The 25,890-nt window shown below is 45.0% G+C and overlaps 1 long non-coding RNA gene across 1 annotated transcript; it reads left to right on the forward strand.

The window, feature by feature from the left end:
* Positions 1-209: 209 nt before the first annotated feature.
* Positions 210-24,936, forward strand: LOC136660588 (uncharacterized). Its single transcript, XR_010794908.1, has 3 exons — positions 210-293; positions 20,657-20,836; positions 24,152-24,936. It is a non-coding gene; the product is annotated as an uncharacterized lncRNA (long non-coding RNA).
* The last annotated feature ends 954 nt before the right edge of the window (positions 24,937-25,890 follow it).

A 25,890-nucleotide genomic window follows, 5' to 3' on the forward strand; every position in this document is an offset into this window, starting at 1 on the left:
CACCCTCCTCCACAGCCATTTTGAGCCCGCCTTTCCCTGAGCAGCTTCCCCACTCAGCGCCAGGAGAGGCTTTTCCTCCACAGCAGAGGTGACATCCTGTGTGTCTACTCAGCCCCATTACAGTGGATGAGGGTTATTCCCAGGAAAGGGTGCCTGGGATTGCAACCTTGGAGCCTGCTCTTGTGCATGTCTACTCAGAAGTAAGCCCCATTACAGTGGATGAGGGTTATTCCCAGGAAAGGGTGCCTGGGATTGCAACCTTGGAGCCTGCTCTTGTGCATGTCTACTCAGAAGTAAGCCCCATTACAGTGGATGAGGCTTACTCCCAGGAAAGGGTGCCTGGGATTGCAGCCTGCTCCTGTGCGTGTCTACTCAGAAGTAAGCCCCATTAGAGTCGATGAGGCTTACTCCTAGGAAAGAGTGGTTGGGATTGCAGCCTTAGAGCCCACTTCTGTGGGTGGGGCTTTTTTAAAAAAATATATTTTCTTGTTTGAGAAAATGAGCAGTGGCATGGTCTTGCAGCCACCCCCTCCCTGACAATAGTTCTTTACCCAGCATGTAATTAGTCTGTGGAACTCTTTGCCACAGGAAGCACTGATGACAACTTGCTAGATGCCTTTAAGAAGGGATTGGACAAATTTCTAGAGGAAAAGTTCATTAAGGGTTACAAGTAATAGTGGGTAAAAGATGTTAATGTATGAGTTGTTTTTTTTCTAAATTAAAACCTCAATATTCAGGTTAAATTGCCTTGTTGGCACTTTGTGATAAATAAGTGGGTTTTGGGTTGCAGTTTGGGCACTTGGTCTCTAAAAGGTTAGCCATCACTGGTCTATAGAATAGAGACAGAATGGACAAAAAGGGGCTGGAGCACTTGCATTCTTGAATAGCAGTGCAGGTACAAATGAAAGCAAGAGAAAGAAATGTATCAAGTGTTTGTTAATGCATTGTACCCTTATGCACTGTGCTATTCAATTTCTCTTGCACACACATTTTAAGCAGTACTCTTCTTTCCCCTCCACAGCTGAGAGCTGAAGTAGTGTGGTGGACCAAGCACTGATCTGCTTAGACATCTGCTTTGAGCACTGATAGATGAGAAAGCAGGATATAAATCTAAATTGCATTGAGTGTGATATGAGTGGTCAATCTATGAGGTCACACTGGTAGATTTAAGCCACTGTGGGCCGAATCCAATGTGATGCATACTAGCCCAGCGCTGGTGTGCACTGTCACAAACATGCTGTAAAACATGCCTGCAGTAGTCTGTGCCAGTCCAGCACTGAAGCTAGCCCAGGGCAAGCATGTGCTGGGTGAACACTAGGCAGAGGACAGCGGACTGTCCTCAGGCAGAGAAGTCTAGGTGGGGGGGGGGGGAGGAGTTCCAGGGTAGGGGAGGGCGGGAGAAGGCATGGCAGGGGGAGGGAGTGGGGCAGGAGGGAACGGAGATGGTGGCAGGCCCTGCCACCATATCCTACCCCCATCCTGACCTGGGAGACCTGACATGGGTATCCTCAAATCTGTGTCCACTCAATAGCGGGCGCAGATCTGAGGAGACCCACCGGGGCTGCCTGGCTGTTACACAGGGTAAAGGAGCGTAAGCTCCCTTGCTCTGAGTAGCACCAGTTCTTCTTCCCAACCCCATGGGATGCAGCAGTAGCCATTCTGGCGCCATTAAAGCCCTGGGCACTGGAAAGCTTAGGACTTGCTAGGGGTCTCAACTCAGAGACTAGCAGGAGACTCAGACACTAGCAGGAGAACCAAGGTGCGACACAGTGGCAGAGGGAGGGTCACTCTCTGTCGTGCTACAGTGCCACCACTCAAGATGGCCAGAAGGTGGTATTACAGCCTCCAATTCAGCATGGATCAGGTGACATAATGGGCCAATAGAGTTCTTTCTGGTATTATAAAGCTGCTCAGTTGCATCAGGTCTTCAGCCTCGGTTGCCCTTGACTGCCCATCTGTGCAGGTCCAGGTCATCCGCCTCGATTTGCGTTCGTGAACATTAACAGTTTCATGCTGCTATTTCCAAATCCTTGCTGATCGGTTGGCGTCTTTACTCCCTCCGTCCCACAGGGCCTAGAGGCTCCCGAGAGAGTGCCAACACCTTCTATGAACACTTTTGTCAGAAGCGATATTGCTTACAGATTGCTGGAAGAACTGATAGCATGAATCTAAATGCTTGTCATATGAATTACATTTAGTGTTCCTGACAAGGAACCCACAGCGCCTACATCTAATAGAAAAGAAAATAGAAAAACCGTCTCCGAGGAACATGTTCTGGTCATTATTTTGAACTTAGAAACGTGAAGTTTATTTGTTTTTCCTGGGCTGCTGTACGTGGCGAGCAGCTGAAGTCCAAACAGCTGTGACCTTTTCTCTCCTCAGGGGTCTGGAGATTTCAGTGGCTCTGTAAGCTATTTGGCTATCTTGTTGCCCCTAAATTAGGTCAAGTCATTTGGAAATATACAGGCATTACTCATACAAAGAGTGATGGTTACAGTACTTGCCACAGAAATAGGATAGGCAGAAATCTAGCAGATGAAGTTTCCTCTATAACTGCAGCTCTTTGCTGGGAAGAAGGTTCCTCTGTTGAATTCCTACCTGTCACGCAGATATTAAAGTTACCGAACCTTTCTCAGGACAAAAAAAAGGGAGGGGGACACAAATCACTCATGGTTTGGGGATCTAGAATATTGCTGACTTGCTCATTTCAGCATTGCTGCTGAAAAAAATGAAGTGGGGAAAAAAACACCTTAAAAATAAGTTTGCATATGTTACTGAGACGATAGGACTGCAATCCGTCACAGGTTATAAGCCATGATGACTATATGCAACCTCTGGGTTTTAGAGGTAGCCTCTCTCTGACTGCAAGATACAAGGGAGTGGCAACAGGACATAGATACCTTGTTGTCTTGAGTGCTCCCTGAGAAATCCGGTGGGCTGCTACAGGATGGTGAACGAGATGGGCCCTTGGCCTGCTCCAGCAAGGCTCTTCTTTTTTTCTGATTCTAGATCTTTTCATCAATATCTTGGAATTCTGTCAAATTTGCCCCCAAGCAAACATTTCATGCCATCATTAATTGCAATGTGAATGGACCCAGGTCCATTCCCCCCATGTGCACTTTTGTGGACATTTTGCAATGGACATTTTGTGTTTAGAGTGTGCTGCAGTGCATGTGCAAACTGAGATGGGCATCCATAGCTTGTCTGTGCATCATGGCTCCTACTCTGGGACAAAGCAGCTGCCTCTGCATACAGATTTCTCTTGCTGGATCTTAGGGGAGGGGTTCGTGTTAGATGAAAACTGCTCTGAGTAAAATGCCCACTTGATCTCTCTCTCTCGATCTCTCTCTCTCCATGGTGAAAGGCACTGTTGGCATTCCTTGCAAAAACACTACTTCACCGGTAGCTTTGTGGATCAGTACCTGGAGCCAAGCAAGTCACAGGCAGGTGGCAGAGGTGTGATTTTTCGGTGATCATGAAAGAAAAACATATAACACCTCTTTCTGCACTTCTCATTTTTGTAAAATCTGCAAAATAAGAAACCTGAAAAAATTAAAACTGTTTTCTAACAGCTCTACATATTGGTCACTGTAGGCTGATTGGGCTAGGGGTGTATGTGCATGTGTAATAACTGTGGCTACATCTGCTGACACTATACCACCTATACTACCTACCTAGTACACTTCTAAAGTGGTTATGATTTATAATTATAATTTATAAAATGAGCCCTTGGAATAAAAATGCATAACACCACACTTCTCCTTTTGGCCAAAAAACAAAATTTGTGGGAAAAAATGTTTGGGAACACCTGTAGTGATAGGAGTTGTGATGCCCCACCTCAAATCAAATGAAGGTGGCAACCATATGCTTTTGCAAATGAATGAATGAATAGAAATTGGGAATTAATTCCAAGCAAACATAAATAGATTGGGGGCATATAGGTTATGAATTCAGAACACATCTAAAGCCCCCGGCTCATTTAAACCTCAGCATTTCAGCCTAGCTTCTCTCTAGCCTTTTCTGCTTCTGAAGCTGGTTTTTCTAAAATGCACTGAGGCCAAAGCAGACGTTACATGAAGTCCATCATTAACACTGATGGGTTTAACCTTTCTTTCAAACATTGCCTGCAGATGCCTGATCTTGTCTGATCTTGGAAGCTAAGCAGGGTCAGGCCTGGTTAGTACTTGGATGGGAGACCGCCTGGGAATACTGGGTGCTGTAGGCTTTATACCATAGTCTTTCGAGACTGAAGGTTGCCAACTGACTGACAAACATTGCCTTCAGAGGAGCTCTGCCTCTGAAAACCAGCTGAAGGGGAGCAATGGTGGGAGAGAAGAATCTGCCTTTTTCTCCTGCTTGTGGTCCACCCAGAGGCAGCTGGTGGGCCACTGTGAGAAACAGGATGGGTCTTTGGCCTTTTGCTGGATGCAGCAAGACCCTGTAATCTACAAGGCGCTTCCCATGTTCCAACTTTTCATTCATTCTTATGCTCTTCATGGAAGCAAAGGCATGTAACTTGAGGAGCAGCAGAACCCTGTCATTTTCTCAGGAGAAGAGACTATTCCCAACATCCTAACAATTTTTTCTTTTTGCTCTTTGTGCAACATTTGCTTATTATTTTTTCCCCTTCTACATTCCCGAGGAGATGCAAATTAGCTGGGCATTAGCACAAAAAGGTTGCTTCATGTACCGACTGCAGTATTTTGTGGGGAGTTTTCGTGTATATAATGACAAGCAATAATTCGATGCCACTAAAACAAGGTCTGACTTCTTCCCCATTATCTTGTATAATAGGTAATTTGCAAAGGAGAATTAAACAAGCATTAAAAAAACATTCCAGGGTATTAATTGAAATTGTGGAGCTGCCAGCCTTTACTGGGAAGTGTTGCTTAATTCAGATGTCCAGATTTGACCATTTTGAAACTTATTTTTTAAAAGAAATTTGCAGTGAATGATTCAGCGGATGATTTTCATTAATGGACCACCTTAATAACTAAATGCATTCTAGATTTTTGCTGCATTTGTATTCAGAGGTGTGCAAATGGAAAAGGAATGGAGGCGAGCGATCGGTATTCAGTAGTAAACAGCAGAGGAGAGGTAGGGAGTGGGCTGGAGCAAAGCTCTGCTAGATGGTTGAGTGACAACATCAACTTTGCATCACCCTTTAGGTCACACTGGCTTCTCCTCCCCTTTGAAAAGGCAGGGACTGTGCTGGAGCAGTAGAGACTAGAATAGTGGGGTGAAGTGGACTAACTCCTCTAGCTCAGGGGTATCAAATTTGTTTCATACAGTGGGCTGAATAGCATTCATGGGGTCTGCTGAGGGCCGGAAGTGACATCATGAAGCAGATGACAGCCAGAAATAAGCCCTTTGTTCTCACATAGGAAGTCATTAGCTGCAAATGACATAAGAAAAAATGTGCAAATCTTGGTCATTTTTTCAAACTGTGGGAGAGCCCAATTATCACACTGGGAAAGCCTAATTAACACTTGGGCTTCGGTTTCAGCCTTGCTGCTTCTGCCCAGACATAACTTTGATCTCAACAGCTGAGAGCTGCGCTGTGAAGTGACATCTCAGCAGCAGCAGCCCTCTTGGACCTTCTCCATAGTGTTCCTTGCCTTCTGAGACCTCCTTCTCTCTTTCTCTCCTAGAGCCTCAGCAGAAGTGGCACTGCTGGAAGGGTGGCACTGGGAGAGCCCAATTTTTATGGGGGCCAGATATAGAGATGTGTCTTGCTCTAGTCCCTTGCTCTATACCCCTGCTCTAGTCTGTACTGCTCTTTCTTTTTTTCCCTTCTGCCTTCTTAAAAGGCAATGAATGCAGGAAGAAGGTGTGTGTGTGTTTGTGTGGGTGAAAGAGAGAGAGAGAGAGAGAGAGAGAGAGAGAGAGAGAGTGTCTGTGGAGGAAAGAGATGGAAAAATATGGGAGAAGGAAGGAAATAAATGGGGGAAATAATACTAATCATTTAGATAGCTCTTTCAAGCATCTGTGTTATTGCCCTGTAAGTATTGCTGTCCCCATACTGCAGGTGGCAGTGTTGAGCCCGAGAGGGAGTGACTTACTAAGGCCACTTAGTGACTTCATAGCAGAGGTGTTATTAGAAGAAGGCATTGTTTGTAACTTAGGCTGAGATCTTAAACAAGTACCCGGGAGCCCAATAAACACAGTGGGATTTGCATGTGACTGGAAATGCAAATATTAGTTAATTAATAACACTATGCTTGAGATTGCTTTGTTAACCTCTTAGCCACTATCCTACACCAGTGCTTAAGAAAGTGGTAGCCAGTGTGGGGAAAAGAAATAGAGCCAATTGGGGCTCTCCCTAGTTGGAGCAGACCTTTATTTGGCTATGAAAGTGCCATGAAGAGCACCGGCATTCACTACAGCACTGGTGGTGAAGTACCTACTTTGCATCAAGAAGCCCTAGGTTCAGTCCTTGGCATCTCCAGGGAGGATCTTAGACCCCTGCAGAATCACTGCTGGTTTGAGTAACTGAGCTAGAAGGACCAACTCTCTGAATTGCTAGAAGGTGACTTCATGCACTTACTAGAAGCATTCATAGCTCCATGGTAGAGCACATGCTTTGCACAGAGAAAAACATATATACAGGTTCAATTCCAGGTATCTCCAGTTTGAGAAGGGACTGTGGAGAACCACTACTACGTATTTATTGTATGCTAAGTTAGATGGAATTATGGTCTGACTCTGTATATGACAGCTTCACATGAGAGTTTGAAAGTGCATCCTGGGAGAAATATATATAATATCCTTGGTTGCCAGGACCTTCAGTGGTCAAAATCACCTTATGGAGAAGAAGATGCTTGCAAGGTTTTGCCATGAGTCGAAAAGGGGCAACAAAAAATTAATAGGTCAATTAGAAGAGGAAGTTTTATGTTGCTATGATGCCATCTGTGTGGTTCACCTTTTGTCATAATTGTCCTGATGACAGTGTAACAAGGAACAGATGGTTGCACTTATGCAAACCCTCTGTAAACCAGATGGTCAGAGCATCTGATATAACAAATGACTACACTGTTAAGATGAGTTTTTATTGAAGTGGACGGTCGCAAAGGTTCAACCTCAGCCAAATATTCAGGTTTATAATGCCAGTTTACTTGTCACTAGACTCCATGCCCAGGTAGAAGTGGCAGAAGAAATTCCTGTGTATCTGGGAGATGCTTCCCAATCATCTAAGGTTTGTTCACACATGCATATCTACCTGGGCTTTGAAGTAGGCTGTAGTTCAGTGGTAGACCAAGTGCTTTGTAGGTCAAAGGTCCCATGTTCCATCTCTGCCTTGTCCTGAGAAAGACATATACTCTTACTTGGGAGTATGTCCCACTGATCATGGTAGAACTTCCTTCCAAGTAAACTGGTATGAGATTGTGCTGCAAGGTTTGATTCAGAACAGGGAGGGGAAGATTTCAGTACTGTGTCTTCCTAGGTTTTGCCTCCTTGCTCTTTCCTCTTGGTTTCTAAGTTGCTGCCCCTTCTGTCTGATAGGAAGACCTTACAAAGCATAGTCAGCTCTGTCCAGTGTAGCATTGCAAAGGCCTCCTGTTATGCTGTGGCATCCCCACTGGAATTAGCCTTGCCGTATTGGATGGCAACTTGCAACCTTGCTTAGCTAGAACCTCTTCTGATTCTGATTCTGAGAAAGGCTTCTTATGATCAGATATGGTAGTGTTACTGCTAGTGGTGTATCTAATGCATGGAGGTTTGGGCACCTGCACCTGCCCTGTGCCACTGAACAGAAGGCATGAGGGGCAGCCAGCTTATGAAGTTGCAGCCTGGGAGCCTCCAAGGGAGAAGGAATGGGGCCAGATCATGAAATGGTGGCTACCAGCGCCACCATCTTCTCTGCAAGAACTGGGAAGTGATTCACGACATCATGTGACATAGTGACATCATCACATCACTGCCCTGGGCAGCAGTACCGTTAGGTATGGTGCTGGTTTGTGCTTGCTTCTTGAGAACCAGCAACTCTTGCTAGAGGCTAGGTATCTCTTTGTCATTGTAGGGAGGAGAAGAGGGAGTAGCTACCACAAAGAGATATGCATAGAATTTCAGTACTTGTTCTCTTTAGGTTGAGTTCTTTTTTTTTAAATATGAAAATGCAGTAAATAACTTTTTAAGCTATAAACTAACCCATGCAGATCTTTAAAATTCACAAAAGCGGAAAATATTCTCCACACATATTGGTTGGTAAATTGCAAAGAGGAAACCACAGACTACCCGTGTGGGGACCGCCAGCCACCTCTTAATAGCGCCTTTTAAAGAATAAAATGAATTATTCATTGTCCCATAAAATAAAGCAAGCCAAGTGTTATTCATAGCACTTAAATCCTTAGCTTCCATAATCTTCAACTGCTCATGCTTCTTTTACTTATTAGTGAAGACGCAAGTGATATTCCTGGAAATCTACAGAGAGGTTTGTTATGGGAGGGATTTACAAGTAAAGGAAAGGCAGAATAAATATGAAGCTGCCTGAATGGTTTGTTAATGTATTTCCCCCAAACAGCTTGTTTTATTTATTTATTTCCCCATTTTTTATATTGCCCTTCATCTAAGGAGCTCAGGGTGGTGTATAGTGGGCCCTTGGTATCCACAGGGGTTCTGTTCCAGGACCCCCGCAGATACTGACTTCCACATATAATCAAATAAGCAGAATGGCCTCACAGGACCTCCCGGATGTGACCAGAAGTGTCTTCCAGTCACATCTGAGAGGTGTTCTGATGTTCTCTCCGCATCTCAATACACAACCCAAATGCCGCTGGTCCAGTTGCATCTGGGATGTCCTCTGAGGCCTTCCAGCCATGGGCTCACCCCCTGTGGGTATTCAAATCCATGGTTGCTGAGTTTGTGGATAAGAAGGGTCCACTTTTTATGTAGTTTCTCCCCTCCTTTTTTGTTCCCACAACATACTGTGAGATGGTAGGGAAGTTGTGTTGGCTCAACGTAGACTTGTGCTGAGACAGTGCCCATGCTGGCCCTGCGCTGATGGGCACAGGTGTGCCTTATGGCATGTTTGCGACAGTGCACAGCGACGGTGAGCCTGCGCACATTTGTCCAGATTGGACCCTTAATCACCTTCTCATTCCGGCTCCATCGAGGAGCTTCTCGTGGCTGTTTTGGGTGAATCTTGTGGAAAAATCACATGACTGAGCCCCGTGTGCTTTCTGAGTGTTCACTGCTGTCTTCAATTTCTGTTTGCAAGTGACTTTCTAAGCCTTTTTGACCACTGATCCCACAGACGAGATTAATTTGGTTTCACGCCGAAATCTATCCCTCTGACAAAAATTTAGGTTAAGTTCCAGAGTGTCCTGAGAACAAAATGAATTGCATCAACTATATAAAATGCATTTCCAGCCGATATGTATGGACGTTCTGCCAACAAGATGGATGCGGCTGGCGGCAAAAGTATCTGTGCCGATGAAATGCATAATAATGTAATTACTTTGCCGACGAAATGCTAACTTGCTTTAATCATTTTCTTCACGGCGTAATGTACGGTGATTTAGTGAGTCAAATGAACAAATTGTTTTATGGTCATAATGCTTGAAGGCCCCCTCCCCTTCCCTTCCTTTTGCAGGATGGGAATTGATGGGGAAATGATTTTTCAATTAAAATGTCTCTGCACCAAAAAATGGACATGTTACAAACACTTCCAAATAATATCACGGCCAGGTGGAAGCCTAAAGGCTGTCAGACACATTAACCGGGATCCCAGCTGAAAGAACTCTCTTAAAAAAAAAGAAGTGATTTATTTTAGTCAAATTTTGTTGTTGCTTCTCCTTCACAGCCAACAAACAGCTCAATGCAGCCCCATTGACCTAATAATCAAAATTAGAAAGCACAATAAAATGATAGTCGGCACCATTTAGCTTTGTCCTGATCTTTAATTGACGAGTCCTTATTATTCGTTAATAACTCCTTATACTTGGGTAATTATTTCTCAGCTATCTGTACCCCATTATCTTTATTAAAGTAATTACAAAGCTCATGAAGGCCAACATAAATCATGGCAATATAGCTGTCTTCAACTGCGAGATAGCAATCATGGCCTGACAGCACTTGGTCTAACCATTCCAAGTCTTGTTCCGCTGCCTAAATCACAGCAGGGATTTCAGGTATGTGGCTGTATCTTTGTGTACTTGTGCTTTCTTATGTTAATTTTTATAAATAAACCTTGATTTCAGTTTGGAATCAGCCTTAGGAAACTTCTCCATGTACAAAAGGAAATATTGTTCATTGCTTGGCTTGCTTTGCATTTAGGCATCCTTTATGTCCCAGGGTCACAACCCAGTTAACCCATTTTTGCCCAGCCCACTGGTGTACACATTTCCCTGTTGCATATATGCAACATTGGGCAGAAATGGCTTAAAAAGATTGCAGGTTTGAAATAGACCTCTGCCTGGCACCTGGAGAGTCATTATCAGTGAGATAAGACAGTATTGGGCTAGATGGACAATAGATCAGTAAGAGAAAGTTCATATTCAGAGACCTCAGTTTGGCTGTACTTGTCATAAGAGGCGACTAAACAGCCACCCGGTAGGTGGGACTTGTTAGCCTGGGAAGGCAGCTCATCTGAGAGAAGGAAAACTCTGATCCCAAACCTCCACTGCCTTGTGGCTACATCCAGTTATGGAAAAGGCTTCAGGAGTCAACCTCGAGGCAAAATCCGGAGCCGGAGTCCCTGAGGCAGTTCATGGCTGAACACAGTCACGTTCTGGCAACTCCTGCGACGCCGCTGGAACCAACCGTATTGGCTTCTGCCTTTCCATTGGACCATTTCAGCAACGTGAAGGGGGGGGGGATTTGCTGCATGGGTAACAGTCTATCCTCCATATCTACCTTACCCAGGCTTCGCGCACTGGAGGGGACACTGTTCTGGAACCACTATTCAGAGTGCGATACCATAGTCTTTTGAGACTGAAGGATGCCAACAAATTAGATAGGTGACTCATGTAAGTGAACCAAACCACATTCCAAGCCTCCCCCCCCGAAAAATCTTTACTTTCCCATCACTCCATGATATAACTAAAGTAATGTAATCTCTGTAAGAAAGTTTCCCAAGTTTGCCCAAGGAAGTTTTCCTGTGGAAAGTCATCCTCTCTCTGCCTTCTAATCCAGAGTTTCTCAAACTGTGGGTCAGGACCAACTAGGTGGGTCACGAACCAATTTCAGGTGGGTCCCCATTCATTTCAATATTTTATTTTTAATATATTAGACTTGATGCTACTATGGTATGTGACTACATTTGGGGAAATGTGACAGATCTGTACTTTTAACAGGCTGCTATGGAAATGCTTTTAACAATGATAGTAAATGGGACTTATTCCTGGGTAAGTATGGGTAGGATTACAGTCTAGGAGTGTTAAAAACTTTCTTGCTTGATGATGTCACTTCCGGTCATGACATCACTCTCCAATAGGTCCTAACAGATTCTCATTATAAAAAGTGGGTCCTGGTGCTGAAAGCTTGAGAACCACTGTTATAGTCAACTGTCCCCCCCTCCTCCACAAAAAAGTTCAGGCTCAGGATCCTAGTTAGGGTTTGCAAAAAATGTTTTATGTTTCCTTGTGATTTTGGAGTGACAGCACTCATTCCTGTTGATATTCATCTGTTGCTTGTATTTGGTTTATCCTGGGATATTTTGGGGGAAAAGATAGCGGCCAGAGATAACTGGCCACTGGGAAGAGGCCTTGTATTTCCAGCTTTGCTAATGTCACTGCAGCCTGCAGAGGCATGTCATAAACCAGTGGTTCTCAGACTGTGAGTTGGGACCCACCAGTGGTTTGTAGCCTGATTTTTGGTGGGTCGTGAAACTGACAAGCTGTTAGCTGGCAAGGAGAATGTATTGAGCCCTACGGAAACCGCGTCAGAGCAGCATGTGCACATTGACTCGCAAGTAGGTGACCATGCCTTTAAGGGCAGGTAGAGTGGAATGCAAGGGCACCAGAATGGTCACAATCCAATGAAAGTGGAGCTCAAGAAATGCTCCAGAAGGCATCCCTCCCCACCATTGTAAAAAGAATAAAAACGGAGACTTGAGCAGCTGGTAAAATGAAACTATTTTTTTAGCCATGGAAAGCTAGGTAGATTCCAACAGAGGTTCATTTTAAAAAGTAGGTCCCACTGCTAAAAAGTTTGGGAACCACTGCCATAAACTGTAATGAATAAATAGTAAACAAACATTTAAAAACTGCACCTGCCGTCACAGCCGACACCCCTGAGCAGTGGTCAGCTGCTCATCTCAAAACCTGACAATTTCTCACCACCCTCCTCACATTTCACCAAAGGTTTCTCCATCATCCCCAGTGCAGACCTGATCTAACAACTTGCGCACAAGAAGATGACCAACTTGGTTTGCCGTTTTTAGCGCCATGATACATCACGCAATTACCCTCGGCTAATTTCATGAGGCATGAAAGTGCTCTATGAATTGTTTGCCATCATTCCTGGTCGCCCTGTTAATTACTAGGCTCTAGAAGACAATTAAAACATGAATAAATAACTATGAATTCCATGCTTAATTTCTTATCCAGTTAGGCTGCATGAAAGGATATTCAGAAATAGAAATTTCTCTCTCCCCCCCCCCCCCAATTCAGTATAGTTTTTTATCTTTTGTGTTTTGGCTTGGTTTTTTTTCTTTCAGAACTCGTCTGTTAGATAATAAATAATTATTTCTTTGCTCCTTCTTTAAAGGAAAGAGAAGACTGTGGGGCATGCCCAGTGTGTGTGTGTGTGTGTGTGTGGGTGTCATGATGAGCTCCTGCACATCAGAATGTACCAGTGCTCCGCTGATGAGCAAGAGATCAAATGGATAATCTCCTCTTTCACCTGCTGCAGCACAGAGCTCAGTCCTATGTGATTTATTGGGGTTTGTTGACCCCCCTCTGCAAGGGGCAGCTCTAAACGGCATATTGGGGAAAGCTGGAAGGTAGCTTGAAAGCATTGCGGGATGCTGCTGCAGAATTCTGAGCTAGACAAAGCTCACTGGGGACCTGTGGCAAAGATTTAAATGGCTGTTCTTTTGCAGCACACAAACATGGAAGGTCTGTCAACAGCCTGTTGAGTGCAATTTATTTACAGACACTCTGGGAGTCAATGATACTCTTGGGGGCCTCCTTCGAGGTGCAGCTCCCAGGCTACCTCAATTTCCACCCATTGATCTCAGAGCTGCATCATAGATCCAAATGCAAAAATCGAAGGCTTTTAGTACATCATGTAGCTTTGCAAAATTACCTACAGTGCGGTCCTTGAGGACCCCCCAAATCCCCCAAATGGATTATACACACTTTCGCACTGTAAACAGCTGCCTTGTTGGGAACAGGCACTGAATTTTAACGAGTCTCTGCAGCCAGCGTTAATTGTGAGCCCAGGCAAACAAGAAGGCTACCTCCGACCAGAGCTGTTAGTACTTGCAAGAGGTTGTAATGAGACAGAAACTCTTTCAAGGGTTTGCTTTGCGGGGGTGCAATTTGGGGGGGGAAGGCGTGTGCTTTGCACACAGAAGGGCTCAGGTCTTTCCAGGCACAGCCAGGAGTTTAACTGAACCCCAGTTGGGCTAGCTCTGCAGTGCTCTGAGCAATTATTTTCACTGATTCCTTTTTGTTGTTGAAAAGGTTATTTCGGCCCGGCCAAAATGTCGGCCCAAGCTGGAATGAACTGGCATGGATGATTCAAACCTGACAAGTTAACCAACCTTGCAAAACCCATTAAAGGATGCTATTAGCGGAAAGGTAATAATGCAGAGCCATTCAATGGTGAATGCCTGCCTGGCCCTTTGACCCCTTCTTCCTTAGAATGACTCATGCTCAGTTGAATTAGTATTTTGGGAAGAGAAGGGGATGCAAGCATTGGAAGGGGGGGCCTATATAATCCTGAGCCAGAGGCTTAGGAAAAGAATCACCAGAGAAGATGTAGGTGTATTGCAGGATGTAGATGCAGTAGATCTAGTAGGATGATAGGATGTAGATGCAGTAAGATGTAGGAGTATTTTGAGTAGGGTTGTTTGAAAAAGCAAGCACCCCTGCGTGGATAATGCAAGTAAGATTGGGGTGAGCATAGCCTTGCAAACTCAAGCAAGGCCCAGCATCCCCATTGGGAAATTGACATATGTCCCAGCAAGAGGGCTTTCTTTTCTCCCACCAGAGTATGGAGTGCCTGCTCCTACCTCTCCCCAAACACCACTTTTCCATGGCCCCAAGATAAGTTTCTGGAAGCCTGGAGGCAAGAAGAAAGGGAGGCAGAGGGGCTGGGGCAGCTGCTGTGATTTCTGATACAGCTGCTGTTTTACTCCTGCTCCAGGGACAGCTTCTGTGGCTTTGGGGAAGGGAAGGTGGAGGTGGAAGGGAAGCCTGGCATTTCCTAGATGGTTATATTGATCGTTTGCAAATCCTCAAGCACTTCCAGAGTGAACTTGATGGATGCCCATGCATCTTCAGTGAGGTACCTAGGTATTAGGAAGGATAAGAACTGGACACCTTCAGAAATGATCAGTCATTTCATATGATTGGCTTCTGATCTACTTTCAGGAGGTCCAAGCATTTTGCATTATAAAATCTATCAGGCGTGCCCAGAGATAGCCATCTGCATGGGTAAGGAGTCTTCTGCTCAAGGAAGGGTTATTTTTGCATTTTGTCCATAGTCACTGGATGACAAACGTGAAAGGAAAACCAAGGATACCTGTTCCACAATTAGCTTGTTCAACCTCTTGTGGAAGCAGGAACTGCCACAGAACCTGCCAATTACAATCCTGCTTCAGTGGTGCAGCTAAGCTGGGGCAGGGGGGTATATCCCCCCCCCGTGGGGCAGAGTAGCAGTTTTCAGCTCTCTCAGTTGAGGAGAGGGTGATAGCAGTTATCAAACTCAGACCTCCTGCCCGCCTATGGCTTCAAATGGAACCATTTCTGGAGTTAGGGACATGCATGCACATCGAAGGAGGAGGGATGACAGCACAGGTATGGGGGTGACACAGTGATGCAGAGGGCATCATCTCAACATACAGCCTTGTATCCCCCCCCACTATAGTAGTGTCCTGCTTAAACCCTTGCACAGCTGTTTGCAGAATTGATTCCTTGTCAATTGTCATCGCCAGTTATTTCAGGATAGGGAGGCCAGGAGACCCATTTTGGGCTGTTCTGACCCATGGTGATGCCATCACATCACTGATACTGCTTGCTCATCCCTGTGGCTGCTTGGTGTGTGTGTGTGGGGGGGGGGGCTCTGCAAAAATGTTCACATTGGGCCCCAGGAGCAGTAGGGCCTGCCACTCACCAAGCAGCCCAGAGGTCAGCCCTGCTGGATGATGTACATTTGTGAACTTGCCCTGTGATGCTAAATATTATAAATGGGATACGATTTGGAAGCATAAAAATGCTACGGAGGACAGGGCTGTGAGTATTTTCTTTTTCCTGTTGGCTTTCTTTATGTCTTTGAGATTATTGTTATTAAATTATAGCTGCTCCGCTGCCTTTTAATTAATAATTCCCCCCCCACACACACACACTTTTTAAAATTTTTCAGCTGGAAGGGATTAAACAATAGGATTAGCTCCAGTTCATGATTGCAGGCATAATGCACGTTAAGCAGGCATGGTATCCTGGCGCCAGCTCCCGCCTTCCGCTCCCAAAGCCTAAAGCCAGCCTCGGGTCCTACGTTCAGAAGCTTCTTCTGTATCTGTCCTTTGGACAAATGACAAAAATTGTTGAGGTATTTCTGGACGGGAGGGGGGGAGGGAAACAAATGCTGGCTATTTTATCCCTTCCTCTTTAACACTTGCTGTGACATTTTTCTAGCTCTTAGGAACAGCTGTTCTGCACACCTGCGTTGCAGGCTCTGTGCCATCACAAGTCATTCAGCTTCTGGCTGTATTTGTCCCCCTTCCTCAAATTAGGCCCAATGCATTTTTTTAAAAGTCTGAGAGACCGAATACATTACAAGTGTTTGTTTTTGTTTTTTTTTTTGACAAAGATTTGATGTTCCCCTGTGCTTAAAAGAGAACCAGCATGGTAGAGGGGTTCTGGAATCTGACCTTGACCAGGAAGATCCAGGTTCAAATCCCTGCTTCCTGGATGTCCTTGGGCCAGTCACTCTCTTTCAGTCTCACCTACCTTGCAGGGTTGTTGTGAGGCCAAAAGGAGGGAACAACGTATACCATCCTGAGCTCCTTGGTGGAAGGGTGGTAGAAAATGTGTAAGTAAATAAGTAGAGGAGAAGGGAATGAAGACTTCAAATCTGGAGGTGGGAGCAGGGAGGAGAACTCAAGGGCCAGGGAGGAGAGCTCAAGCTCAAACTCAAGGACTGTGCAATGTGCATTACATGCATCATCTTGATGTTCCTGCATAGATTATTGAATTGTTCTTGCATAGTTCTGGCAACAGCTCTTTAAGGTATTGTCATTCCCATTTTGCAGATGGCGAAGACTGAGGTTGAGAGGGAGTGCCTTGCTTGAGGCTACCTAGTGAGTTCATAGGAGGTGGGAGTTTCAAATCGATTCGGTTCTGTCAAGGAGAGACCAGACCAGTCTTCTGCAGCATCTCAAAAATTCCCATCTCAATGGAACTGGAGACATTCATGAAGGATCGGACTATCAATGGCTATTCCACCAATGCATGAGATGGTGCTGTATAGTGCCTGGGAGACTGCAGAGCTGCAAATCAGGGCTTCCCTGATTGGAGTCCCACCTCTGCCCTGACCTCACATTGTGGTTTCAGCACTCCTCTCAGCTGTGGCTACAATATGTGGATTATAATACTTGGTGCCCGTCAGAGACCAGCACCCACCGAAGCAGGTAGACTCACCATGGGCTTGTGGGGGGGGGAGAATAGTGGAATGGTGCTGGGGAGGGGTGTAACAGGGCATAGAGAGGGCAGAAAGGGGGCAGATTTGGCCCTGGAGGGGGTGGGAATGATGGCAATGGCTACAGCTGTATCCTGTCACCCTTTCTAGGTCTGATTTTCCAACATGGAGCTGCTTGAACTTGTGCCAGCCCTGTAGAACTTACCCTGGGGAAAGGGGATGAATGTCCCCCTTCTCTTGGGGAAACTTCCAGTCTTTCTTTCCTTGCTAGATACAAAGGAATCCATTTTTGTGCCATTGCATCACAGCAGGGAAAGTTTAGTTAGGATTGGGCTGCCCAACTTCATGTTCAAGAATAATATATCTTCCTTAAGATGCTTGTCTGTTAAAGTGTTTACATTCTTAGTATGACTCTTCTGATTATGCCTTGTGACTAAAATTTAAAGGATGGAAGATGATTGGAATGAATGAATAATCTATGTTCCCCCTATTTTCTCCTTTATTCCAATGGAGGATGGCTTCTGATCTTTCCCCCTCCACTGCCAGCTCACTCTGTGTTAGAATCACTTTCACAGTGCTTCTGCAACATGCTATTGTAGCTGGGACCCTAACAAGATCAGCAATTTGTTACAGCTTGGCGAAAAAAGGAAAAAAAAAATCTATAAATCCTTAAGGCCTTGTCATTTTCTGAAGAATTTAGCTGTATGATATGGGCATAAAAGATGCAGAATTGATGATTTCAGAAAAAGGAAAGAATTAGAACCAGTGGGTGGCCAAGATTGATATTGACCACTCCACAATGCCATCTCACTGTCTCTGGTTGCATCACTTGTAAAGCTGTAGGGACTTGGATGCATACAGAACTTTTGGACATATTCAGATTGGTTGATCAACGTTGTTCCTGAATATCTGATTATAGTTCTTTTCAGCATGAGAGCGAGATATTCCCAAAACTACAATTCATGTTTTAGCTGCAGGCGTCTTTAAAAAAAATGGGAAAGATTCAATTACACAAATCGCAGGCAACAACAGAAGTCGAGGATCCAGATAAAATCAGTGATATTATACAATGTATTTAATGTCCATTATAGATCCAAAACTACCTTGATGAGCAAAGTCTGATTGGGGAGGAGTAGACGAGGGGGGGGGGAGGGTTGGATAAAAATGAATTGTTAATGCAAGAAAATGTCATATTGCATAAAGATACCCTTTTGCTCTAAACGAGCTGGGTATATTTCCCCAAGTGGTGGGGGTGTACCAGTTTGGCCCCTCTTCAGAGGCTTTTTTTCCCCATCTCAAGAGATCTGGAGATTTCTGGAGTCTTAAGTTATACAGGTAGCCCATGGGGGGGGGGGCAAATGCCCACCAGACAAGTAGCTTCCCCCTCCCCCAGTTGCCTCCATTTCTGTAGAAACTTGGCAGAAAGGCCAAATTCCTAGTATTTCTAGTTTAGAAGATCAGACAGCAAGGAGTACAAAGTCTGGGTTTGATTGTGATTTTCAAACTCTCTTGGAGAGTTTGCACCACTGTAAGTACTTGCGGGGGCAGGGGGAGAGGCAGAGGGGGCAAGGGGAAGGCAGCAATGCGATTCCCAGGAGGGCTGGGGGGACTGACGTCAGGAAGGCTGCAGGGACTGGGATGCACTCACCAGTCCCTGCAGCAGCCTGTCGGGGGTGCGGGGAGCCCTGTCCAAGTGCCTGTAGGGCTCCCCAGCTCATTAGAAGTGAAAGTGGAGCAATTGCGCTCCACTTCTGGTGCACTTCTGGTGCACTTCTGGTCTTTAAGGTCCACTTCTGGTCCACTTCTGGTCCACTTCTGTGCAATTGCTCCACTTTCACTTCTAACAAGCTAGGGAGCCCTGCGCTGCACCCTGAACAGGCTCCTGCAGGGACTGGTGAGTGCCTCCCAGTCCCTGCAGCCCTCCCGAGCAGTGTGATCCTGGGGATCACATTGCTGCCTCCTCCCTGCCTCTCCCCTGCCCCCGCCCCTTAACGGGAAAGAGGCCAGGGCCTTCAGGCTGGGGTGTCATGATGCCCCAGTCTGAAAACCACTGATGTAAAGAGTTGTGACCTGAAGGTTGAGCCACTGCCTTGCCTGGAAAAGCTAAGCAGGTTTAGCTTGCGTTTCACCTTTGATGGGAGATTAGAAGCTGCTTGCTAGAGATAAAAAGAATATGAGCTGGCAATAAATGAATAACATCCTGAGGTGTATTTTTTAGCTGCCTGTGGAAGCTTGGAAAGTTCAAGAGCTGTGCAGGCAGAATGACAATTGCACCCTGAGGGCAACCATTTGGAGAAATGGAGAATGGGATGAGTTTTTCTCATAGAATAACACTTGTTTTAAATGGAGGATCCTATGAGTTTTTCTCACTTGTTTTAAAGACACTTATCTAAAAAAATTTTTTTAAGTGGGTTTATGGTCAGCCAGCCTATGTAAACTGCCTTGATTCTATGTGAGTCAAGTCTACAAGTCCTCAAAAGAGGCGGTATATAAATAATGAAATAAACTTTTCCCTGCTGTCTGAAGTGACACTGCCTGGACACAGTTTTACCATCTCAGCAAGGACAAGCTCTCAGATGGTTGTGACATTCCAAAGACTCAAGGGAGATTCCAGATGATCAAGTACCATGGATGTCTTGGTGCCATTGATGCTCTTGGTGCCTGCCATCAGATTATATAAAACAACACTGATGAACATATTTCTAGTAACCAACCATATTTATAGTAACCTAGACAGCCGAACTCTTAAAGGTATGTACAATAAGATGGGAATTTCTCAAATCACTCAAAAATAGCAGTACAATGCCAGTAGTTTTCCATCAAGCTGAATTATTATCAATGTAACTTTTTGATCCTTACTTTGTTTCTCTGCTGGTAAGAACAAGATTAATCCAATGGGGACAGGATTTTGTTAATGAGCAGGTTTGCCAAGCTTTGCATGTTTAATTGGGAACTCACCTGCCAGAGAAGCCAAAGAGTCATGCATTATTCATTGACAACTTGAGGAAGTGCATTTATACGCAGAGTGCTTTTTTTCTTGTTTGATTATTTGATTCTAATTGATAAAATTGCTTTGCTTTGACCTTAGATAGTCAAACCCAGCACAGCTGGTGGCTTAAGGGCAGAACAAAATGGTGCAATGAAAATACTGTATTCCGAACTCTATCAAGAGATCCCTTCCATTTGCAGAAGAAAAATCAGTAAGCCCATAAATTCTCTGCAAGTTCCTCCTCCAGATATATCCTGGCTAGTGTTAGTATCTGATAGATACAGTGATAGTATCTGATGGTGCAGGAACTCTTCCAAAGGCCTAAATGTTGAATAGGCTGACAAGGGAGCAAAAAGTTGGGGTAAAATGCATTTGCCAAAGTAATAAGTAGTTTCTGAAGTCAACAGTCTTTCCCTCTCCATATCCATCTTCGGTAGGTTGTTCTTCCTTCACCTGTGCTCAAGCCTCCTTGGAAATGTCATGCTATGAATTTAACTAAAAATTAAATGTTGATCCATTGGTGTTATCAAATTTCGTGCCTGCCATGAAAATTCAGTTTCTACTTCTCTTCAATGTTCAGGGGAATTTATGAAGACGAGAATCAGCCGACGTGATGGAAGGCTAATTTCATATTTCTGATACATTTCTCTGTTGCTGCTAATCCTCTCAGGATGGTTGCTATAGAATCATATGCTCTGTGGCTTTTAATAAAGATAAAAAAAGAAGAGTAAACGAAACAGCTAAATGCTTTCTATGCCTCACAGTAATAAATCAGAGCTGATAAGATTGTGGAGACAGCCTGTCTACCATTTGCACATAGTAAAATACATTTCAAATCAATATCTTTTTTTGTTTTTTAAGCATACAGGGTCATGTACAAAAGCAGCCCTCGAGGATGCTATAACAAATGGTGGCAACATGGTAAATCAAAGCCAGGACTGATATTGAAACAGAATAAAGGAGTTGTGTTTCTTCAGGAGTAACTTCTACAAGAGCAAAGACCTTAAAAATGGAGATTACAGGTGGATCCTATTTATTCCGGTGAGTTCTGTGACCCATCGCGATTAAGAAAAAAAGCGTTATGCAAAATTTCATAGAGTTATGTAAATACGCTGCAGCCTGACACTTGGGGCTGGAAGGAAACTAAGGCAGCTGTTATCAATCCCCTCCCCTTCCCTCCGCTCCTTCACCTCCCCCTCCTCTGCTCCGTACTCAGCCCTCCCATTGCCAGTTGTCCCACTTCTTTCACAGGTGGGATGCTGAGTTTTTAAGAGTCCAGTCCTATGCCTGCCTACTCAGAAGTAATCCCCATTCTAGTCAATGGGGCTTACTCCTAGGAAAGTGTGGTTTGGATTGTAGCCTAAATCTCATGCTTTGGCTTGCTGGGAAGACTTGCTTGCTAGGCTGTTTTGTTTCCGTAGGCTGGAGCACGGAGAGCCTGCACCATCTCGGTCTGAAGGGGGGGGAATTAGGAAACACTCCCTGTGTTTTTTAAAGCAATTCCCTCTGTTGCTACCACACCTGCCCCTGTGTGAGTGAGTGAGAGTGAGAAAGAGAGAGAGAGCTCCACCTTGCTGCATGTGCTCTGGCTGCAGAGGTTTTCCACCCCCCTCCCCTCTTCAGCCTCAGCTGGCTCAGGGGCTCCAGGAGTGTTACTGTTCCTTCACAAGGGGAACCTCTTCCAGGGCTCCAGGGCTATTCCCTGCCTGTGCCAGGCGGAGCCTTTTTGCAGTGTTTTGGGCTGCCTTGAAACGGAGTGAGTGCAGGGCAAAGGAGGCAAAGGTGTGTGCGACTTTCAGTTCCCCCCACCTGGACAAATCCCGGACAAATTTTTATCTGTGGAGACAAATCCGCAGTTAAAAAATCCATGGATAAATAGGTTGCACCTGTATTTCTTTTGAGGCATAGGTGGTTCATGTTTCATATCTAAAGAATGCACTTGAAACCCACAATAGGGATATCCTTTTAGTAAAACCCACAAAAATGTAGCACCAAGTTGTGAACACACTTCTACAGACGGGACGGTGAGTGTGTGTGTGTGTGTGTGTGTGTGTGATGGGCACTAGATAGCATCACTATGTTATACCAGTTGTAGCATGTTGTTGTCCAATGCTGGTCTAGGATTCTGCATCTAACACTAACTTATTCAGCGACTGCTAGATGTTCAAAAGGAAGGCATGATTATGATGGCCTTCTCATGTTGTCTAGTTTTAGCATCTAAAGGCGCAATCCTAACCCACTTTCGAGCATCGACATAAGGGCAATGCAGCTCCAAGGTAAGGGAACAAACATTCCCATTAGTGCCACCTCCATTAGTGCCCCCCAACTGCAGGATGTAGGACCCATCCCATTGAGACAGCTATGCCAGTGCTGGAAAATTGGTTAGGATTTGGGCCTAATTCTGTGATTTATTATAAAAAGTGTACATATGAACATAAGAAGAACCCTGCTGAATCAGGTCAGCTTCCTGCATCTCACAGTGGCTCACCAGATGCCTCAGGGAAAACAGAAGACAAGATACCTACATCTTTTTTACCACTCCCTTGCATCTGGCATTCTGAGGCAGCCTTCTTCTAAAACCAGGAGGTTGCACAAACCTTTCATGGCCTGTAGCCAGTGATGGACATTTCTTCCATAAACCTGTTCAATCCCCTTTTCAAGGCATCTAGGGCAGACACCATCACCGCATTCTGTGGCAAGGAGTTCCACAGATTAATTACACATGCGTAAGTTTATGTTCAGCTTGTCTGGCCCAAAGTTTCATCACTTCTGGCTTTTGCTCCTGCTTCTTATCGTAATATCAGAACGTAGGGCAGGGATGTAATCATCACCTGAGTTCTGTGCTGTCTGATGGTTTCCCTTGACAAGAACCTTGTGAGGCAACTCCAGCAGCTGTCTTCTCTAATTTGTCTTTCCTCCCACTAGTCTTCAAATCCAACACAGCAAACTAGATATATCCCTGGAAGACTTCACAACTCCCATGAGAAGTCACACACTGTCCATGTTCAAAGAATGCACCCCTGTCACCATGAGAGCTGGACATCCTTTGTCACAGCAAGTGCAATCTCCTGGGCTGCCAGTTGGGTCTTCTCCTCCTTAGGTCACCCCCACCCCACCTCTCAATTGGGGAGTTGACTATTGCCACAGTTTTGTGGCAGATTTGGGGGCTAGTCAGAGGCAAATGTCAAAAGCAGTGGTTCTCCAAAGGAAGGTGTTACTGTGCACTGCAGCGCCTGAGGGTATCATGGCAGACTCACAGGGGCACTGTGGAATGTCACTAGTGGCCTTTTCTTACTAGTTGTCCTGGGTGCCACCATTTTGAATCTTGCAAGATTGTGTGATTCAATATGGCGGCACCTGGAATCGCCAGGAGATGGCACCACCGTGTCAGGGCACCATGACAATGGTAAGTTTGGGAATCACTGTTCAAAGGGATGGTTTCCGGTCAGTCTTGAACTGAGCTGATAAAATAAAAATAAACTGCTTCTAGGCTGTAGTTCTGCTCTGAATGTTACAAAACGTAACCAGAGAATTATCTCTGATACAATGATGGACATGTTACAATGACAGGACATGGGACCAGCCCCTTGCTCACCTCCTCTCTAGGAGGAGGCTAGCCTTTATCACTTGGGAGGTGGGTGAAAATGGTGGAATGGCAGTAAACTCAAAGGGCCAACCCAAAGCATAGGTGCCTTTTGTTTTATTCTTGTCCCTTCATAACAGTGATAATCTTTTGTTTATTCATTGTAAGATTGTGGATTGGGACAAATGCTCTTTTTTTTCCCCTTGCTGAGATCAGGACACATTCATCAAATCAAGACATTCTTGATTGCCACCAGACAGATGGCAACCCCACTTTGCAGCTCCGTATGCAGCCATGAAATGCCTCTTGTTATTTCCTTTTACTAGGCCCCAGTAAACTGATTGCAGGCAGCAATAATATGTCCATCTCTGGTATTAAATTCGTCACTGATTAAGCTATTAGCAGTCATCATCTGAGCTGGGGTACCTGAAACAAATTTCAGTTTCGGAAAAATCAGTTCAGATCCATCACAGCTAATTAATTAGTGTTCAGCGATTCTCATGCTCCCCCCCCCCCGTTAATTGCAATGAACATCAGTGCTTTGTCCTCGGATATAAAAAAAGGAGAAATGTTGAGTTTAGAGACAGAACTTTAAAATGAGAAATGACATTTCATTTTTGTTTAAAGCAAGGAGCAAAACTCAATGAGAGAGGCTGATCAGTGGGATGGGGTTAACCTTTGATCCATTCCAAATCTTGGAGTTTCTGGCCATTGAACAATTAACAGAAATAAATCATCAACTAACTTATTCTATTACTTTGATTTGTCTGCAGTTGGCCTGCCTTGCAGTAGCCGTGTGAGTCTCTGAGTGGGAAACACAAAGAAAAGCCTTCTGACACATTGAAGATCAATGGATTCAGGTTGCAATCCTAAACACACTTACTGGGGAGTAAAAACCCATTGAATTCAATAAGACTCACTTTTGAGAAGACAAGTATAAAGTTGCACTGTTATTGCAGCCCAAGCTTAGTGGACGAGATCCAAATCCCGTCCAATTGGAGCCCAATTCCACTATGGAACTGATCACCACGGAAGCCACTAGACATAGCCACGTGACAAGGGAAATCTTTCATTTGTGGCTCTCACATCATCATCAGTGAACATTTTTCTTCACATACCATATGTATAGTCTTTCACAGAACTAAAGGCAGAAAACATGGGGTTCCGAGGTGGTCACCCATCTAGACACTACTTAGTTTTAGCAAGTTTGGTCCATCATGTGCCCTTAGCCCACACCTGGCTCAGTTGGTAGAGCTGCTGCCTTGTATGCCTGAAGATCTGAGGCTGCCCGTTTGAAACAACCGGAAGTACCCGAGAACTGCCAACACATTGATATACTGATGAGCTGACCCTCGGTGGCAGAGAGGAGTTGCTGTCAAGTGGAGCGTGGGAGGTGAAGGGCCAGAGAGAGGCCAGACCGGGAAGGAATCCAGCTGGAACGAGGAGTTCTATGAAAGACTAGAACTATTCAACTGTAAAAATCCCTAGGGGGGTTTAGAACAGCCTGCCTATGTAAACCGCCTTGGATTAAAGTCTGAGGAGAAATCTGACGACCAAAGAAAGGCGGTATATAAATACCTGTATAACTAAATAAATAAATATGTCATGAAGTAGCAAGGCTATGGGAGTCCTTTAATTTGTGTGTTCCTACTCTGTGAGGGGACCTCCCTGCAGGATAGGATGGAAAGTCCAGTAGGCTAGGATATGACTCCAAGTTGATGCACTAGCCCAAATAGGCTTTTATTTATTTATTACATTATATTCCACTGTTCCTCTATGGCAGGGGTGCCCAAACCCCGGCCCTGGGGCCACATGCAGCCCTCAAGGCCTCTCAATGCGGCCCTCAGGGAGCCCCCAGTCTCCAATGAGCCTCTGGCCCTCCAGAGATTTGTTGCAGCCTGCACAGGCCCGACACAACTGCTCTCAGCGTGAAGGCAACTGTTTGACCTCTTTGTGTGAGTGTGGGATGAGGGCTCTCTCCACTGCTTGCTGCTTCATGTCTGTGATGCAGCAGCAGCAGCAAAGGAAAGACCAGCCTTGCTTTGTGCAAGGCCTTTTATAGGGCATGAGCTATTGCAGGGCCTTTATTCATTCATATAAGTTCATCTTTAATATATTCATTTATGTAAATTTATGTAAATTTATTCAAATTTCAAATGTAAATTAATTCTTTCTTTCCCCGGCCCCCAAAGCAGTGTCAGAGAGATGATGTGGCCCTCCTGCCAAAAACTTTGAACACCCCTGCTCTAAGGTAGTGGTCTTCATTGATTTTCATGCCATGACCCCCCAAAAGAAATAAATAAAGTGTGAGACTGGGGACCCACTACTGATTCTCTCTTCCTCCCAGGACCTGATTCACCACCCCTGCCCTGTCGCTGCCCATACCCCACCCACGCACACCCTGTTTTCACCCTACTTCTTGCAACTTAACAATAACCTTGTGGGGTAGCAGCCTGAGCAGGGCTGAACAGTTGCAGGACAAGACAGTGAGATGAGGTTGTGCAGGATTATA

Source organism: Tiliqua scincoides, chromosome 9 (genome assembly GCF_035046505.1).
Source record: "Tiliqua scincoides isolate rTilSci1 chromosome 9, rTilSci1.hap2, whole genome shotgun sequence".
Taxonomy (NCBI): Eukaryota; Metazoa; Chordata; class Lepidosauria; order Squamata; family Scincidae; genus Tiliqua; species Tiliqua scincoides.